The 10,147-nt window shown below is 45.3% G+C and overlaps 1 long non-coding RNA gene across 2 annotated transcripts; it reads right to left on the minus strand.

Moving 5' to 3' along the window:
• Positions 1-742: 742 nt before the first annotated feature.
• LOC141350935 (uncharacterized) lies at positions 743-9,294 on the minus strand. 2 transcript variants are annotated; one of them, XR_012359024.1, is made up of 6 exons: positions 9,066-9,294; positions 8,930-8,984; positions 8,730-8,853; positions 8,079-8,160; positions 7,500-7,599; positions 743-1,039 (listed from the first exon to the last, which is right to left on the minus strand). It is a non-coding gene; the product is annotated as an uncharacterized lncRNA (long non-coding RNA). The 2 variants fall into 2 exon arrangements; XR_012359023.1 differs by having other exon boundaries at positions 8,079-8,853.
• Between the last annotated feature and the right edge of the window lie 853 nt (positions 9,295-10,147).

Below are 10,147 nucleotides of genomic sequence, written 5' to 3' on the forward strand. Positions count from 1 at the left end.
TGCATGAGCGCTAAACTAAAGAAAACTATTTTTATGATCGGAGCAAGCATGGAGCGGCCAGACATAGAAATATTAGTTTTCCCGGCAACCTCTGACTAAGATCAGACTGACAATTTTGTGTCCGTGAGATGTACGCAAACGGCCGGCGTATGCTCTGTGCGATACCGGGTCCCTAATGAACGAATAACTAAGACTATGGGAATTAATAAATAATCAAACATCTAAATTATGATCAACAGATAATTGGAATAATGCACTAAATTCTTAATATATTAAATTGGAGTCAGATTATAATTTAAACACAGAGATCAAAGAAATTAATTTAATCATGATATGGAATTATTCTTCTAGAAGCGCTGAGGAAGGAACGAACACGAGTCCCCTTCACCCACTCCACTTGCATCCGTCGTTGGGCTTGTGGGTGGTACCTTACAATTCATACTATAGTTTCACATAACTGACATTGATATCAATCACATAAAGTTTATTAGTTTGTTTAGATAAAAACTATGTAATCCAAATGGATGGAAGTTTTATATGCAAAAATACATAAATATTATTAATTAGGCTAAATATTTTTTGAGTGTGTGGCAAAGTGGTCTTTTTCAGTAATGTTCAAGACTCAAAGATATACAGATAGACTACGCCACCCCGGGACTATACCAGGGAATCACAGTTCACTTAAAAATGTTATAAGGAACACAGGTTCATTCTACTGAACAAAGTGAGCAAGAGACGTGGGTAGCAAAATAGAATTTGTTTATTTGTACAAAAGTTTAAAATGCAGAAATAAAAGTAGTCACCCAGCCAATTACTAAAGCTGGAAATCACAATCCACAATAAGGATTCACATTTACTTCAGAGCTGCAGCCTATGGGCATCAGATGGACTAAGAGAGGAGCAAGAGAAGAGAATCACACTGAGTGCACACACGCATACACACACACACTCCAATACCCGTGATTTTATCAGTGGTGCTCACACAGCATAACACAGCACACTGTGAAGGAAAGCCTCACTGCCGTCGGACACGCAGCTCCTGCAATTGTGATACAAACAAAATATATCAATAGAAAATAATCAATAACAACTTATTAAATGCAGGGGGCAAAAGAAGCCCTCCCAACATAAAGAAAAATAAATAAATTCTAGCTTAAACAGCTAGATAATAACACAAAAGGAAAAAGAAACTTAAAGAAAATGTCCAGGAGAAAACCTCAGCAGTCTGAATCAGTCCAAAACGAGAAACACCATAAAGGGAAAATGAGAAATAAACAATCTGAATGAGCGCGGCCCTCAAACTCGTTATTTCCCAACGTACGGGAAATAGATCTTTAAATACAGTCACAGTAGGAGCAGGTTTTAACCAACAACTCCGAAATCGGGCCGCGCTAAATCACCCAGGACGAAAATAATGAAGAAAACACACAGCAAAAATATAAAGAAAAGGAACGAAAGCAAATCCAGCAGGAACAAAACAGCAGCGTGCTTCTATATGTAGTAGGGGAATGCAGCACGCTCAGTCTTAGCCCTAACAGATAATATAAAATGATTAGTAAACTAATTATAGTTTATGAACAGCAATCGGAAATATAAACGCACATACCAAATAACGCAGCCGCTTGCCACACCAAAAAGCAAAGCTGACGTCAATATCCACGGGATAGAGATGGAGATGCCAAACAGCATATATTGGATGTCCCAAATCAAACGGTAAACACACGGGAATGCTGCAGTAAAGATAAACATAGCTGACCCCCACACCACATCACCTTAAACCTCTGGCAATATATTAAATCTTACATACCTGGAACTAGGCAGTGTAACGAGCCAGACCGTGCGTAACGGTTGTTTACAATAGGCTATAAATGACACAAGCACTAGTGTTACCATACCATAATATAGTATTAGATAGAGCCGAACGCTAAAGCTAAAATGCTTACCTCTACAGCGTACACAAAGCCCCCACAATGACACAAGCAGTGCTAGAATAGACACACAGCTGTGTGTTAACCACAGACCTCTGTTGAATGCCGGTAAACGGGAAGAGCGCAGGCACAGAACAGATGACGCACATCCGGCCCGCACCAAACAGCCATTTATACACACCTCCATGCGGGACGATAGGCTACCAATAACATGACGTCACTACAGGGAGGATCTAACTACCCTGCCACAATCTACCCCTACTTTTTGTATCGTCGCCCCGACGATAGAATACGGCAACCCCACAATTCCCCTTATCAGTTCCAAGGCCTGAAAATGGCAGAAATCCCACTAGAAAAAGATCCACCTAGGGGCACAGCCTCACCAGGCACTTCCACTGACCGTGGCAGGTGATGGACATTCGAGTGCTGGCCTGCTCTGGGCCTCGTTGACCTCCGCAAAGCCATTACCTCAGTACCTGGTTGGCCTGCAGACACAGTAACAAATCCCGAAGGGAGACCCATTTCCCCAGAACGGTGCTGTCCTTGGGCTACTGGTATCACAGGTACCGTCCCAGGGGGACAAGGGTCCGAGACATTCAAGGGAGCTTGAACAGCTGCAGGGGCTAAATCACTAACAGCCAGACTCTGAGCCTGGGGGGTTTCAGGCACAAACATTAGCAAATCACCCTCTTCTGGCTCATCCTCTAAAGGAAGTGCCCCCTCAGCCAAAGGCCTATCCTGAGGGCTCGAAACTGGACGGTGCCCCAGAATCTTAGCCTTCAACAAAGAGCGATGAACATGCCTTACCTTACTCAAATCATCAACCGGTGCAATGGTATATACCGAACCCCCTGCAGCAGGTGCCTTCACTACCTTATACACAACTGGGCTCCACAAGTCTTGGATCTTATGGCGACCTCTCATGCCACACTCCCGGAGGTAAACCCTTAGCCGATCACGTGCCCCTTCAAAGGCCACATGGAGCCTAGTTTGATGTTCCACCACCCACTCATGAACATTACCTACCCCTACCTCCTGGACTCTGCCCAGCAAAAAGTCAACTGGGAGCCGTGGTTCTTGCCCAAACATCAGAAAATATGGGGACTCACCAGTGGTCTGATGTGGGGTGGTATTGTAGCAGAAAAGTACTTGCGGAAGGCAAGACACCCAGTCCCTCTTCCGAGAAACAGGCAATGTGCGGAGGAGATTATGCAACGTCCTATTGAAGCGCTTGCACTGGCCGTTACCGGCCGGATGGTAAGGAGTAGTGCGAGACTTCTCGACCTTGTACAACTGACAGAGTTGCTGGATGAGAGAGGATTCAAAGTTACGGCCCTGATCGGAATGAATCCGACCAGGGACCCCAAACTTGTAAAACCAATCGGCCACCAGGACCTGGGCCACAGTCTCTGCCCGTTGATCCCGAGTGGGGACAGCCATGGTGTACTTCGTGAAAACATCAGTCATCACAATGACATTTTCAGTTCCTGAACGAGAGGGTTCAAGCACAGTAAAGTCGATGGCTACGATCTCGTTAGGTCTTGAAGCCATCAAATGGCCCATAAAACTACGGGCGGTGGGACCCCCATGCTTAGCGACTTGGCACCTTTCACACTCCTGGCACCATCGTGCCACCTCTGAGGACATTCCAGGCCAATAGCACCGCTGCTGTACCAACTCAGTGGTACGCTCATTCCCCTGGTGCCCATGCTCCTGATGAAGCTGCCTCAAAACCTCAGACTTTAAGGTAGTGGGTAAAACCAATTGAAAACGTTCCTCACCTCCATCAGAGCGGAACACTCGTCGATACAATACGCCCTCTCTCTCCACAAACCGATCCCACTGACGGAGCAGAATCAACCCCAGCCTAGACAATCGTCTGCGTTCTTCTGCTCTAGGGAACACCTTTCGTTTCCAAAAGGGCAAAATTTCATTAATCGTGGGGTCCGTCTGTTGCAAAGAGCTCAAATCTGCAGCGGTATAACTGGGCAGGGCCGTGATCACCGCTTGAGTGGCTTGAACTGCTACCTGTGTACCCACCCCCTGCTGTACAGCATGAGGAACTGCAGTGCCTGGAAGCAAGTCCCCTAACATGCTAGAGTCAAGTGGGTGCTGCCTCGACAGAGCATCTGCATTTCTATTACAGCTGCCTGATCGATACCTCACCTCAAAATCAAAAGCTGCAAGTTGTGCTGCCCAACGCTGTTCAGTTGCCCCAAGCTTTGCCGATGCTAGATGGCTAAGGGGATTGTTGTCGGTGAAGACAACACATTTGTGCCCCAACAAATATTCCCGGAACTTTTCAGCCATGGCCCACTTGAGCACCAAAAACTCTAATTTCATAGAGCTATAGTTGTTCATATTGCGCTCAGTGGGCCTAAGACTGCGGCTGGCATATGCAATTGGCCGCACGGTTCCTCCCTGTTCTTGGGAGAGAACTGCCCCCAGACCACTGAAACTAGCGTCAACCTCCAGAATAAATGGCAAAGTAAAATCTGCGTAGGCAAGCACAGGGGCAGAGGTGAGTTTCCTCTTCAAGGCTTCAAAACTATCCTGACAAATCTCACCCCAGGCACCGTTAAAACTCACCTCTCTATGTTTCTTTGTCTTGCCACCTGCCAGTTCGGCCACCAATTTATGCAGAGGGGCCGCCAACTTGGCAAACCCCTCCACAAAACGGCGGTAATAACTGGCAAAACCCAGGAACGAACGCAACTCGGACAGACTTGTAGGAGTGCGCCACTGAGCTACCACTTCAATTTTACTTGGGTCTGTGGACACACCTTGAGACGACACCACATGCCCTAAATACTTTACCTGACGTTGAAAGAATGCACACTTTCCTAACTTGGCTTTTAGTCCTTCAGCCCCTAACCGACCCAAGACCACTTCCAGACGCTCCAGATGTTGAGCCACCGAGGAAGAGAACACCACAATGTCATCTAGATACAAGAGCAAAGATTGGCATTGTTGGTCACCAAACAACCTCTCCATCAGACGTTGGAAGGTGCTGGGAGCGTTACAGAGACCAAATGGCATCCTATTCCACTCGAATAGGCCAAATGGGGTACAGAAAGCAGTCTTAGGCCGGTCAGGTTCAGTGACAGGCACCTGATTGTACCCGCTGGCTAAATCCATAGTGGAGAACCAGCGGGCACCGGTCAGGGCATCAAGGCACTCCTCAATATGGGGCAAAGGGAAGGCATCCTTCCTAGTTTTAGAATTAAGTTGACGATAGTCTACGCACATTCGTAGACTACCGTCCTTCTTCTTAACTAAAACAATGGGAGACGCATAGGGGCTGCAGCTTTCCCTGATAACCTGTGCCTCAAGAAGTTGATTAATGTGGGACTTTACTACCTCATATTCTGAAGGTGGTATACGCCTGTACCGTTGCCTGACAGGGGTATCGTCCAGAAGCGGAATATCATGGGACAAGAGGTTAGTGCACCCCAGATCCCCCTCATGGGCTGAAAACACAAATTTGTACTTGTGAAGCAAGGCCCGGACCCGGCTTTGCTCTTCCCCTGCCAAAACTGACAAATCTATGGCATCAATCTGGTCCTCCACAGTAGAGGGGACCAAGAAACTATGGGAGCCTACAGTAGCAGTTAAGGACCTTACTTCAGTAATACCTTCTGGCAAACTAATGACAAAGACACCACTCAATGTGCCTAAAGACGTCCTGGGGTAAAGAATCACCTCAGTGGTACCCACGTTTACAACCGGGATATACACCGTGCCCCAGGTCACTTGAACCAGTGCGGGGGAGGCCAACAAACCAGCAGGTAAGCCTGCATCTGGAGGCTCAAACAGCACGGGACCGGAAGCATAATGTTCTGAGCAGGTTGCCGCTACCAACTTCATGGTACCACCTGGAATCTGACACACACCCTGCCCCTGCACCCTAACCCCCCCAACACGATCAACAGAGGTCTGGACACTAACCTTACTACAATGTTGTAATGCCTTTGTGACGGAGCTAGGGGCCTGTGACACCGCCGGTAAGTCAAAAAGGGATGTACCGTGTTGTCCAAAAAGTTCCTGGTAGCACCGGCCAAGGACATTCATCCCCAAAACACCTGGGACATGTCCACCGGCACCACCAGGAGGATCTCGGACAACCAGCACTCCACACTCCGGTACTACTTTACCACAAAGTTCGACATCGAGCTCCATATACCCGATATAAGGAATCGCAAGACCATTCGCTGCGGTAAGTTGCAACCATTGACAAGACCTAAGACGCTCCTGCCCCCATGGTTCAAAATACTGGTGAAAGCAACTCTCGGTGATTGTGGACACCATGGAACCGGTATCCACTAAACATGGCACTTGAACACCACCGATGAGCACATTAAGATGAGGGCAGGAGGACACCAAACGAGAGACAGAATTTAGACGGTTTACAACATTTGAGCCAAATGACTCCCCATCCGCGCTGTGACTCCGCAGCCCGGTGGGGATTAGTTTTCCGACGGCTGTGAAGATCGAAACTGCCTAGCCCCAGTCGAAGATGTACCCACTGCTGGAGCCCGAGGGAGAACACGTTCTCCATCACACTCTCGGGCAAAATGGCCAGAACGTTGGCACCTCCGACATACTATATTACTGTGACGTGGGGACCGGCTATATGAATTAGGGACCTGCAAGCGAGCGAAACCTTGGGTAAGTTGGTTTAACTGTTCTTGTTGTGCCTTCAACATTTCCCGTAACTCTGCTAGCTCCGACTTGGGAGGGGAGCTCAAACGAACTGCCTGCGACTCGCCCTGTATGGCATACTGGACCCCATAGGCCACTGGTACAGACTGACTTCGCCCTCTCGCACCCCCAGGCATTCCCTCCCGCTCCCAGCGCATTGCCTCGCTACGAACATCTAAGAGGGAAGAGGTAGGGTCACGGCGGACTAATTGTTTTAATTCCCGACGAAGACCAATATCGAGCACATGCTCGACAAACTGGTCATGCAATAAAGCTTCTGCATTTGGTATGGCATGCGGCGACTGCTGTTTTACCCCCTCCAAGAGGCCCATCAATGCAATAGAGAACTCTAAAAGTGTTTCTCCTTCCTGCTGCCTCCTGGAGAAAAATGCCTGTTGCAATGCTACATATGACAAAGAACACCCATACACTTCCTTTAAGGCCCGAATTATCTTATCTGGATCCCCCCTCTCTGTCTCAGACCGATACCTGATCTCATCCCAAGCTTCTCCCTCTAAATGATCAAAAAGAAAGAATGTTTGATCAGCTCTAGACAAATGGCGAACCCGCATACAGGCTTGGGCCTCCTCTACCCATTTATTTATGGTAATACCGGGTCTCCCGCTAAATTTTGGGCACTTCCTATCTCGGGGAACAAACACAAATCGCTCAGTAGATGGGGCACTTGCACCAGCAGATTGCTGTGCACCAGAGGGTAAGGTGGTAGAAATAGGAGCTGTACTGGGACCTGGAATAACAATTTGAGTCTGTTCTTGTCTAAGTCTTTCATTATCAGCTCTTAATTGGGCCACAAGATCCTGAAGTTCTTGCAATTCTTCTGCCATAGCTAACTTTTAGTAAAACACTTACCACCAAGCAAGGCGGGGCAGAAAGAAAATTTGGACCTGAAACACAATCAGGGGAGATGGCCAAAGAGACCCTTCAAAGAGTCTACGCTGCTGTCTTGTTCCTGTGAAATAAAAAGAAAAAGCAAATAATGGCAATACCAGCTGGTAAAGTAATCTTCACCCACGTCTCTGCTCAATTTAGTGAGTACCCTGCCGACTACGCCAAAATGTGGCAAAGTGGTCTTTTTCAGTAATGTTCAAGACTCAAAGATATACAGATAGACTACGCCACCCTGGGACTATACCAGGGAATCACAGTTCACTTAAAAATGTTATAAGGAACACAGGTTCATTCTACTGAACAAAGTGAGCAAGAGACGTGGGTAGCAAAATAGAATTTGTTTATTTGTACAAAAGTTTAAAATGCAGAAATAAAAGTTGTCACCCAGCGAATTACTAAAGCTGGAAATCACAATCCACAATAAGGATTCACATTTACTTCAGAGCTGCAGCCTATGGGCATCAGATGGACTAAGAGAGGAGCAAGAGAAGAGAATCACACTGAGTGCACACACGCATACACACACACACACTCCAATACCCGTGATTTTATCAGTGGTGCTCACACAGCATAACACAGCACACTGTGAAGGAAAGCCTCACTGCCGTCGGACACGCAGCTCCTGCAATTGTGATACAAACAAAATATATCAATAGAAAATAATCAATAACAACTTATTAAATGCAGGGGGCAAAAGAAGCCCTCCCAACATAAAGAAAAAGAAATAAATTCTAGCTTAAACAGCTAGATAATAACACAAAAGGGAAAAAAAAGAAACTTAAAGAAAATGTCCAGGAGAAAATCTCAGCAGTCTGAATCAGTCCAAAACGAGAAACACCATAAAGGGAAAATGAGAAATAAACAATCTGAATGAGCGCGGCCCTCAAACTCGTTATTTCCCAACGTACGGGAAATAGATCTTTAAATACAGTCACAGTAGGAGCAGGTTTTAACCAACAACTCCGAAATCGGGCCGCGCTAAATCACCCAGGACGAAAATAATGAAAACACACAGCAAAAATATAAAGAAAAAGAAACGAAAGCAAATCCAGCAGGAACAAAACAGCAGCGTGCTTCTATATGTAGTAGGGGAATGCAGCACGCTCAGTCTTAGCCCTAACAGATAATATAAAATGATTAGTAAACTAATTATAGTTTATGAACAGCAATCGGAAATATAAACGCACATACCAAATAACGCAGCCGCTTGCCACACCAAAAAGCAAAGCTGACGTCAATATCCACGGGATAGAGATGGAGATGCCAAACAGCATATATTGGATGTCCCAACTCAAACGGTAAACACACGGGAATGCTGCAGTAAAGATAAACATAGCTGACCCCCACACCACATAACCTTCAACCTCTGGCAATATTTTAATCTTACATACCTGGAACTAGGCAGTGTAACGAGCCAGACCGCGCGTAACGGTTGTTTACAATAGGCTATAAATGACACAAGCACTAGTGTTACCATACCATAATATAGTATTAGATAGAGCCGAACGCTAAAGCTAAAATGCTTACCTCTACAGCGTACACAAAGCCCCCACAATGACACAAGCAGTGCTAGAATAGACACACAGCTGTGTGTTAACCACAGACCTCTGTTGAATGCCGGTAAACGGGAAGAGCGCAGGCACAGAACAGATGACGCACATCCGGCCCGCACCAAACAGCCATTTATACACACCTCCCTGCGGGACGATAGGCTACCAATAACATGACGTCACTACAGGGAGGATCTAACTACCCTGCCACAAGTGAATATTACAATGTTCATACATTTCATTTTGTTTAACACTTATAAATCTCTTAAGTCTTCAAAAAAATCTTCAAAAGCACACCTCTAGTTACAATGCCATAATGTTAACATTCTCTATATTCAAAGAACATAAACATAATTTATGATGTGTCACTTAATATGTCCCTAATCTGTATTACTTTTTATCTTTGTGTGAAAGTTTGACTGACCTTTATTTGTTGATGCCAGCGCTGCAAGGAAATCTGCTGCTGTTTTGTTTAAGAGACTGCCTGCCTGACTGAGTGTAATGATGAATACTTTACAGTAATAAAACTGTCCAACATGAAAGTGAAAGTAACATTGTTGTCTCGTTGGTACCCTATCTCATGGAAGATCTTGTTATAGTTACAAAATATTTTATTCATTTATTCGTGTCCATGGCACAATATTCTGCTTGTTTTCCTGCTGTTGACCGTGAATTTCTTTTTTGTGTCACTCAGCACGAATTTCTATAAATCGTTTTTCATATCCATGGCACGACTTTCTTTTTCGTGTCATTTTATGTACCGTTTTCTCTTTTTTCCCTTTTTTTTAAACAGGAGATAAAGAATTTACGAACATGTGGCGAGTTTAGCACTGGGACAGCGCTGTGAGTGTTTTGAAAAGCATTACTTAATAAAGGTTCTCATCTCACCATATTCACAGGCCACAAGTCATCATATAAAATAAATCCATGTGGAAGCATTTAAAAACATTTTAAATTAAATGCAATATTTGCACTTTTAAAAGAAAAAAAACAAGATAACATTTTAATAAATATTTTTCTCCTGAAATTAAGAAAATATTCATTATGCTTAAGTAAAAG

The sequence above is a fragment of the Misgurnus anguillicaudatus genome, chromosome 19 (assembly GCF_027580225.2).
Source record: "Misgurnus anguillicaudatus chromosome 19, ASM2758022v2, whole genome shotgun sequence".
In the NCBI taxonomy this organism is placed as follows: domain Eukaryota; kingdom Metazoa; phylum Chordata; class Actinopteri; order Cypriniformes; family Cobitidae; genus Misgurnus; species Misgurnus anguillicaudatus.